Source organism: Anser brachyrhynchus (assembly GCF_964034855.1).
Source record: "Anser brachyrhynchus genome assembly, chromosome: 4".
NCBI lineage: Eukaryota > Metazoa > Chordata > Aves > Anseriformes > Anatidae > Anser > Anser brachyrhynchus.
Genome location: NC_137698.1, coordinates 9906098 through 9916548, shown reverse-complemented (window position 1 = coordinate 9916548; position 10451 = coordinate 9906098). Strand labels below are relative to the sequence as shown.

The window sequence follows — 10451 nt, the reverse complement described above, 5'->3', positions numbered from 1 at the left end:
ACCAGTGGCTTGGTGAGCACTTCCACCAGCTTCTTCATTTACCTTTGGGTGGATCCCACCTGGCCCCATAGATTTGTGTACATCTATGTGGTGTAGCAGGTCACTAAACATTTCCTCTTGGATTACGAGGGCTTCATTCTGCTCCCTGTCCCTATCTACCAGCTTGGGGGGCTGGGTACACAGAGAACAACTGGTCTTACTAGTTACTGGTCATTAAATACCTCAGCCTTTTCCTCATCTCTTGTCACTATGTTTCCCCCCCATATCCAATACAAGATGGAGGTTCTCCTTAGTCTTCCTTTTCTTGTTTATGTATTTCTAAAAACATTTTTATTGTCTTCAGCAGCAATAGCCAGGTTAAACTCAAGTTGGGCTTTGGGCCTTCTAATTTTCTCTCTGCAGAGCCTCATGACATCTTTGTAGTCCTCCTGAGGGGCCTGCTCCTTCTCCCAAATGTCATAATTCCTCTTTTTCTTCCTGAGTTCTAGCCACAGCATTCTGTTCAGCCAGGCTGGTTCATCCATTCTGGCTCATCTTTCAGCACATGGGAGCAGCCTGCTGCTGTGCCTTTAGGATTTCTTTCTTGAAGAGCATCTAGCCTTCCTGGACTCCTTTGTCCTTCAGGGCTGCCTCCCAGGAGACTCTGCCAACCAGTCTCCTTAATAGGCCAAAGTCTGCCTTCCAGAAGTCCAAGGTGGTAGTTCTGCTATCCCCACTCCTTACTTTTCCGAGAAACAAAAACTCTTATTAATATGTGATCGCTGTGCCCAAGAAGTCCTCCAACCTTTGCACCAGCCACAAGTCCTTCTCTGTTCACAAGAAAAAGGTCCAGCAAGACACATTCGCCAGTAGGTTCACTCACCAGCTGTGTCAGGAAATTAAATTCTGCATAATCCAGAAACCTCCTAGATTGTTTCCCCTCTGCTGTGTTGTATTTCCAGCAGACATCTGATAAGTCCACCAGGAGAACAAGGGCTAGCAATTGTGAGACTTCTGGCTGGTTATAGAACATTTTGTCTGCCTTTTCATCCTGGTTAGGCAATCTATAGCAGACTCCCACTATGACATCTGTCTCATTGGCCTTCCCCCTGATTCTTACCCATAAACACTCAACCCTGTTGTCGCCATCATTAAGCTCTAGACAATGAAAACACTCTAACATACAGGGCTACCACATTGCCTCTCATTCCTAGCTTATCCCTTCTGAAGAGTTTATAGACATCCATTGCAGCACTCCAGTCATGTGAGTCATGCCACCATGTTAGAAAATCACTCAGAGTGATAAGAGCCCTGTCAAAGAATTGTTGGAATTTTGTCTATATTGTGCTATGGTTCTTGCCAGCACTGATGACGGGCGATTGAATTGCTCTTCTTACATGAACTCTGCATCAGGATAGAGTTGTGGCACTTATATTCCTCCTGGATGCATAGGTTTAAAAAGCAAGATAAAGGGAAATTCAATCATCTCATCACAGCTGTCAACATTTTACCTTTGACTATATATGTATTTTAAGTAGTTCATTATATTCCTACGGTTTCAAAAGTGGGAGTGAGAAGTGGAAAGGGAGCTGTGATTCTTTAATGTGACATTGATGATAACATTCCCTTTAAAGTTTAGGATGGATCATAAAAAGGCAAACTATGATCAAATGAGATAATGAAGGTTTATGAAAAGTTACTGAATTTTCATTGAGTTAACTGGATACAGAACTGCTTGGCCAGGACCTTGTCTATCTTTTGTGTCTTTCCTTGGTTTTTTTGTGCTTGATGTGGGACAGTGGGAAGCTCTTAATCACCCTAAGTTTCTCCAGCAGGGATCTCATAGGGCACTATAGGCATTGCAAGTGAAGAATCTTCTGTGCTACAGAAGAGGCTTCACATTCATCTTAGATGTATATTAAAGACAGGTGACAGTAGCTTCATTACAGGAAAAATCCTAACTCTGCTATCAATTTCCACTTCATATGTCCAGCTTCCTTATGCTTATGGGCTTTGCTGGATTCATGTAATTGGAAGGGGGGCAAGAAACCACTGTAAACTGTATTAACTTAGATCTGTTAGCCACAAATCTTAGGAAGATAACTGATATGGCAGCAGCAAGATTTAGGAACAGATCTATGAGAACTAGCCAATTTACACATTGTGCAACCTGGCTCTGAGCCACAGAAGTATTTTTTCTCAGTGCATTCTCTATACTTGCAGATGAACTCAGACTATACAGATTCCTGCAGCTGCAATGAATTTTTCTATTCTAATGACATGCAGTATCTTTTCTGCCATCTTCTGGGTTTTGGAATATTTTTGTTGTTGTTGAGTGGTTTTCACTGTTGCACAGAAAGTGAATTAGAAGTATAGCAAATGCATCTGCTTGGCATAAGAACAAAAACAAATTTGAGAAGCCTGGTATTAAACCCTAGATTTTTGAATTGCAGGTCTTGTGTTGTAATAATTAGAGGTTTTACAAAAATTTTAACACAAAGAATTCAGGAGAGAGCCTTTCTTTATTCCAAGTAATCCCATCTTTTTTCTTCCCACTATGCACCAGTTATTTCCTATGGAATTTCACTCTCTTTGCTTATTCACTCATTTCCTAAACTCCTCCAAGTGCCAGGACTAAGAGTTCAAGGAATTAAAAACAATATATGGCTCCAAACGTAGTATTTGCAGATAATAAATTGATTCCACCCAACTTTGTAGGCTATATGGACTGCCAGAGCTCCTGGTCCTGTTGCCAGTCCCATAGCACATCCTAAGGCTGGAAGTCTGTGGGTACAGCCTGAAGTCATTCATCACAACTCGTCTTCCCTCTTTGGCTAGGAATTCTGTGATAAATATATGTGCCAAGGATGCACCACAGAGTCGCGTCCTGTTAGACGGTCTGATAAAGTTTCAGCTGTCCAGTCTAAGAAATGGAATGCTGAAGTGATGGTCTGAGTCTCCTCCACATTCTGATTTTGCTGAATCATGTCAATACTTAGATGCTATGAACAAATCACCAGGAAATGTAATGTGTCGATTCATTCGACAAGATAATTTATTCACAGTGATTTTTTCAGCCAGATTCCTTGAGAATTTGAGAAGAGCAAAATAAAAGTGGGGCTGAACATTTAAACACAAGAGGTCTGATCCAAAGATGGCTGCAGTCAGTAGGCTTTACTCCATTTCTTGGGTCTTTGATATGGGATCTGGGTGAAATAATTAGCTGTTTGGGATTTTTTTAATTTTTTATTTTTTTAAGATTAATGTATTAGCTAAAGAATAGCAGTTATTATTTCTTGTAGAAGAAATCTTGTAGAAGATCAAGTATGTTTTAGCCAGGAAATCTCTGCCAGCTGTTCCTCAGCACCTCCCTGTCCATCATGTCTTTGGAAATACCTCCCAAAAGGATTTCCTAGATACTCCCCCAAAGAACTGAGGCTAGGTTTATCAGTGTGCTTTCTTAAGTCCTCTTTCTTGTGCTTTTTTGGAAGATGAGTGTGATGTTTGCCTTCTTCCAGTCACCATAATCTGTCAAGATCAGATAACACAGTTTTACAGTGATAACTAAGTATGTCACATGCAGTCCTGTGAATTCTTTTGCTTGTTTAAGCAGCCTCTCATTAATTTACATGTGTCACGATTGTCGTTCCCCCCAGACTGTGCCACCAGGTGCAGGAGCTGGAAGGCCTGGAAGCAGACCTTACCAGGACAGATTCAGGCTAAGAAAGTTTAGAGTTTGTGTTTGTTGTCTCTAGGTCCCCTGCCCATTGACCAGTAAGCCTCTATTTTTCATGGCCTTCCCTTCACTACGCGGGGAGTCCTACTTCCAGTCCTTCGCATACCTGCATATCCTTAAATCTCCTAGATGCATGTAACTTCACCTGAGTGCCATCCAACTCCTGCCTTTCTGTAGACAGCTGTTAATGTGCTAATTATCAGCTCTGCTGTGAGAAAAAAAAAAAAAAAAAAACTGATCACTGTGTTTTGGTCTTGAGGTTAGCAGTCTTGGCAAGCAATCCCATCATGGTATTGAGGTTGAAGAGACAATCTTCTGGTCTCTGTCAGCCTGGCTGTTTTGTGTAAGCAGTTGGTATTTATCAAGGCCATGATTTTTGCTTCCCTAACTGTCTTTTTGGTTTACTTTATTTTGTTTTACAACTCCTTTTTGACCTATCTCCCTCGTAAGTAATCTGTTATAACCAAGGACAGTCAGGCCCATAGGGAAAAGGTTATATCTTTTATAAGACCAAATAATACAGTTGGAGGAAAAACAAGAAAGCTTTTTGTCTCAGAGGACTTTCATTAGTTTTCTGAGCCCAAAGCTTGTTCTCTGCCCTGACTGTATCTCTTGGTCTAATAAAAGATATTACTTCTCTCTACAAGCCTAGCCTGTTTATAGAATTACACCAGCACAGCTACAGTGACACTTCCATATGAGCAGGGGGACAGAAGCAGCTCACATGATACAAAATCCTGTGTATACGTTAAGGTTATCTGTTCAATATAGTAAGCCTGAGCATAGATGCAATTAACGCAGAAATAGATTGGGCTGATGAAAGAATTTGTTCAAAAGAAATATGACCCTATTAGCTATCTGGAAATGGGAACAAAGTTGTCACTGTATTAAAAGTGGGAATAGAGCTGGTGGAGCATCTTAAACCTTGTGTTCATCAGGGAAATAGCATGTAAGAAGTAACTGTAAAGAAATATTGAGGAAATTCTCTTAGCTACTGAAGTGAGATAATTGTGAATTTCATTAGCTGGGGGAGAAGGACATTAGTGAATATATTACTAGGTATTCTGTTTTGGGTTTATTTGGGTGCCAGGGACTTGGATTTAACACTGCTTGTTTGCCTAAGGACTTAGTCAGTTTTGATTGTTCAAGAACTTTAAATATTTTAAAAGCTCAGAATGACATTTACTGAGAGTAGGACCATCATGTACTGTGTAATGCTTACACAGGGTTACTATTAATACTTCCTTTAGGAATTATGTAGACTGTATTTTCTCGGTTTCTAAAATGGATAAGTATTGAATTGATAATTGCAGATGTTCATGCCAGAAACGTGATAGCCCAGTCATGAGACAAAGATGTTCTGTAAGTACAATGTGTCCAGACAAATAAATCAGTGAAATTTTCTGGTTATCGAATGCTCTGGAGAAACTGCTTGTAATCTCTGTAACAGCAGCTATTAGAGGATATTATTTCATGAATAAATTTGTATATGAAAAATAGATGAATTATTCACTTAGGTTTAGTGCATCTTGTGTAGAAGCATTTTACCTTTCCAGTAGCAGTACAAATTCTCATTTAATGAGTGTTTTAATGCAATGAAAAGATTGCTGAGCATAAACCCCAGGTGTTGTGCTAAAAATGGAGACATATTCAAGACCTATTCTAGGAAGAAATATAGTTGTGTTTGCAGGTGTAGAGATAGGGTTGGATCCCCAGCTAGACTAATGAGGCTTGTTTTCATTAAAACACTCCCAAGTTACATCAACCAAGAATCTAGCCGTGAGTGTCTTATGTTCAGCTTCACATTTGCAAAATGTGATTGTATTTTGGGAATGCAATGAAGTGCAGGTAAAATGAATAATATATAACTAGTGTCAACACAGTTAATGAAAGTATCTAGAGTAAAGTGTTTAAATCAGAACTAATACTGATGGCCTAATAGCCTTCATCTGTGCTTTAGACAATGAATAGAAGCCACACCAAATAGGCTCTTTTGACTTCGTTTTTTGCTTCAGCCTGAAGTAGTGGGATTACAGCATATTACCAAGGATAGTAAAGATGGAAATCAGTTTGACAGTGAAATTTTAAAATACCGTAATGCTAAGAAAAAAAAATTATTATTAATAGTAATAATAATATAGTAGCGGAAGCTTGTGCTGTAGTATCAAACAGTAGTAATAATTTCTTCTTTCTGCATTTATCAAAACCAGTAACATTCTCTTTGAAACAATTATAACAGAGGTGAACACTCAGACAAGTGTAGTCCAGACAGACAAGAGCCATCTTTCAAGCAAGCACTCTTTGCCCTGAAAATATTTGTACTTTCTCTAGTGTGGGTGTTAACTCAAGGGCCTACAGACTGGAAGATAATTAGCATCCCCAGTGAAAACATTTGAGTGTGCATTGGAAGATAAGGCAGTGTACCCACAGGCTGTTGAAAAACAGGCCTCCAGGATTATGTTCCTGAGCTGTATTTAGCATTTGAAGGGATAATATTATTTTTCCTTTCCAGCTGAAGTAATTTCTCTCTTCTCTTGGGACGGAGTTTAACATACTCATATCAGCAGAGCAAAAAGCTATTATCTGACATATTCGTGGATAGATATGCAGAGAGTTAGAGCATTCTTGAACATTGCCAACCCCTCAGGTAACTGGTCATACAGGGGAAACAGCCCCATAGCTATCAGGCAGGTAACGCGAATGGGGGGTAGTTGAAACTTGGGGAAAAATGAGGACAAAGTGCTTAATTTTAGTTATATCTCTAATGATGATCACGATTACAGTAAAAAGCTCCATTACACAGGTTGCTCTACTAACATATAAGGTAACACAGTTCCTACCTCTGTTTGCTTACAGTCATATCAAGTGGATGCAGCTGAAAATGGGAAGCAGCAAGTCATCTGGGCAAATATCATAGTTGTAATATGTTGAAGAAGATAATTTGAGCCCAATTATTGATTTGTTAATGTAATCAACAATAGGCATTTCTCCCTTCTTAAAAGTAGTAGGTCTTTTCAGATGGAAAGATTTTTTTTAAAAATTGGTATTATCCCTTGAAATTAAATCCTAGAAACACAGTAGTGATGAGCATGGTATAGAGCTACTTATCTGGTTAATTAATCACTGGTGTATATGCCACAATATGTTTTTAGAAGGAGCTTTGCAATGTTACAGTAACTAAAAAAAATTCAGTTGTTTAAAGTTCTCAGGTTCTTTGCACAATTTCAGCATTTTGTATGCTAAACAGAATCTATTATGGGAATACAGTCTACTAGAAAATAAAATTCTTATCCCTTTCAAGTTAGATTTATAATGTGTTTCTGTAGTTTTAATTACTAAGATACAATGTTAATTTATTTTTGTGGCAACTTTCAGTGTCATTAGGGCAGTGATTTTCAGTTGTAATAAAAATGTATTTTACTGATTTAACTATTCTAGAGAGGACTTATTAGAGGCCTTCATCCTTCAAGCTAATGTTTTATTATTTTCCACAAGGATTCTTTATTTAAGCCTTCAAATATTTAACTACATATCACTTGCCATTTAAATGTTTATGATACGTAGATTGTTCTGTCAAGATTATTCACTGTTATAAGAGCAAATACTTGCATTGTATAAAGCAATGAGTGTGTAAAATTACACTGCAGGCCATTCAGGTTCTCCAGAGGAATCTACTAAAAATGTTTTGTCTTGATAGGCAAAACTCTGAACTGTTTGGTTCAACTGAAAGAAAAAGCAGAACAAGTTTTTTTGCAAGCACTTCTCAAAGACTTATTAGAAACTTTGTGTCTAATTACCAGATTAGCTCTTTTAGGTGTCTGAGTAAGATAAATAGTCTGCCTCAGTAATGCTATTTTAATGTTTTGGTTTGTTTTTAATTTTTCAGTAGTAAATAATAGCCATGTAGAAATACTTGACATTTTTACAAAACTGTATCTGAACCCTTCTTTACTAGGCAATACTTTTTTCCTGCCCTCTCAGGATATGAGATTTATGCTCAGTCATTGCTTCTTTCTCTAATATAGAAGTACCTACTCCTTTATGTGAATCTACTGAACTTGCCACCAGCAGATCTAGTTCGGATCTGGCTATTCTTCTGCAAAGTACTGATTACCAGTGAATACAGTGAGTTCCAAACTTGCCTTAAATACCACGTGTTAAGTAATGCATGAAAGTGTAATGCAAATATTTTTGACAGTATTTTTACAGTTCACCACTCAGCTGTGAATGCTGAACAACATCACCATCAGTAAGAAAGACTATGCAATCAAAATTACAGTTTTTCTGATGGTCATATGTCTCTGAGATCACTGAGGGTATCTTCAGAAGGCTGCAAGGAGCACAGGTCTTACTTGGACACAACCTTTCTTCTATGTAATTATGTCCTGTGGTATGTGAAAGGAAAGAAGCTAAATACATTTTCTGTGCTGAAGGTGAGTGCTGGTAGTTAGAGAGGAAATTGCTTTTGATCCTTATCAGTTCAACATTTGGTTATCACTGTAACAGTTCTGTCAGGGACTTTAGAAAAGAAGTGAGTACAAAAATAATTTCAGTAGCAGTTTATTGATGCTGTAAAGGCCTGTGGGTTTGGAGCTGAGATGATCTGGAAAAGAAAATCTTCAAAAGGATTATCTGGACCATATAGAGGGACAGACCCCTGATATGAAATAACTATTTATTAACTATTTCCCGAAAGATTTTCCAGTGCTCAGTGCTCCTGGCTCCTGCCTGATCTTTAGGACTCTAGCTGAACACATCTGCTCTCATTGTGGTTGCATGTAGCAGGACGATGTCCCCTTTCATAATCCAGGTACAACAACCATTTCCTCAAATTCACACCTGGCCTTTCTGTTCTCCACTTCCCCACATCTCATGGTCCAAAACCAGCCTGCAGAAGGAGGTGATACTTCCTTTAGAGAGTAGAGAAGAAAATGCCTGTTTGCTGTGGGCTTTATCCACCCAATGCATTTACGTGGTCCAAGCTGTTGCTTGTAACAGGTACTCTATTTGGTCAATGCTGTGCTAAGTTTATTGGTTCCTTTGCCATCATCTCTGATTCCTAACAAAGATGCTCTGTGCTGAGGGAGTAGAAAAAACACCCCACAACCGTATTTTCTTTACTACCAACTTCTCAAAAAAATATGATCCAATACATCATTTGTAATATCTAGTTCTTAATGCACTGAAAATTGGTGACACTCTAGCCATACAGACTGTGAGCGTGGGTTATACTGGAATAATATTTTCTATCATATCAGTGACAAAATGTTGCTTTGATTTACTAGCCAGCATCAAGCTAGTAAGTCAGTGACATATCCACCTTAGCAAGCCTCTTTTTATCTGACAACATTGAAAATAAATCCTGGATTTTAGGAACAGAGTATTGATCTATGTGTAAGCAAAGATTGTTTCAATCTCTGCATTTGCCATTTAAGCATCACAGGAACCTGTAGAATCAACAGAAAGTGGTTTATCATCTAGTGCTATGCTTACTGCAATGTCATGTTAGCTTCTCTGTAGTGATAAACTTGAAGGCAATTTTCAACTGACAGCTTATTTTTGTTTCCCTTTTTCACCAAAGGTCTCCATTCTTCAGACATTTCCAGGCATGCTTTGATACATGCATGTAAAATAGAAATAAGTTAAACTGGCTGAAATTTCACGTGAATTTCTTGTTCTCTGTCTGCAAAAATAATTTATAGATAGATTTTATTTGGTCACTGTTGATGGTTTGTGAGCAGGTGTTTCATAGTCCCTGTGCCTGGGAAGCATATTGCACTGTCATGTAAGAATAGGAGATGCCTTCATCACATCCTTCTTTGTGCTACGTTTAAGAACGAGTTTGGAAATTCTTCTGTGCTGAACAACAGAGAGCACAAGCTACTTTGATGTGGCGTAAGTTTGAAAAGCTTCTAGACGGGTGCACATATGCTTCAAAAAAACATATCATCTGTCCTGGACAGTGGTGCATGTTCTCACACTACTTCCATAATAATTCCTTTGTCACTCACATTGGTAATGAGAGGTGAATGTGTCTGAGGAGACAGGGGCCTAACTGTATTGGCTGGGATAAAAGTATTATCTTTTCACATGTGCCTTTCTTTTGGCTTTTTATCTGGTTTGGAAGGAGTGTTTTCATGCCAGTACATCACTGTATTGAGTAAGGCAGGAGTGATTTTTTTTTTGTGTCTTATTTACTCTGTATCTCATGCTGAAGAGTTGTGTAGCAACCATTATAAGTGCATATTTAAACATGAGGTTGTTCTCTCTCAAAGGATTTCAGACAATATATTTGCATAGTATGTGCATCCTAGGAATACTTCCCACATTTTACCAAGTCCCAAGTCCTGTGAATGCAACTCTTCTTTTTTATGCATCAGGAAATCACTGTAGCCATACTGCCCAGTAAGCGTTTGATTGTTATTTATATATATATATATACACAGTTTTGTCTAAGTATTGATGGAGTATTGCTTCATTTAAAATCCTTTTCCCAATGTAAATGGAAGAATTCTATACGGTATACCTGAAAATATATATCTATATAATTCATAACATTTTGCCTCATATGAAAAGATAACCAGATATAGAGTTCATTGTGCAAGCAGTGGTGTGATAATTCCACTTATACTTCAAAAATACAGCTAAGGAGACGCCACTGAGATTAGTCCAGATGTTCTGTACCCTCACTGGGCCCTCTGCATACCTAAACACATAATTCCTTGTCAGCCTTCTT

General features: G+C 38.3%; 1 protein-coding gene across 13 annotated transcripts in view; it reads left to right on the top strand.

The window, feature by feature from the left end:
• GRID2 (glutamate ionotropic receptor delta type subunit 2) overlaps positions 1-10451 on the top strand; it is an 800504-nt gene that overhangs the window by 615401 nt on the left and 174652 nt on the right. The window lies entirely within an intron of this gene.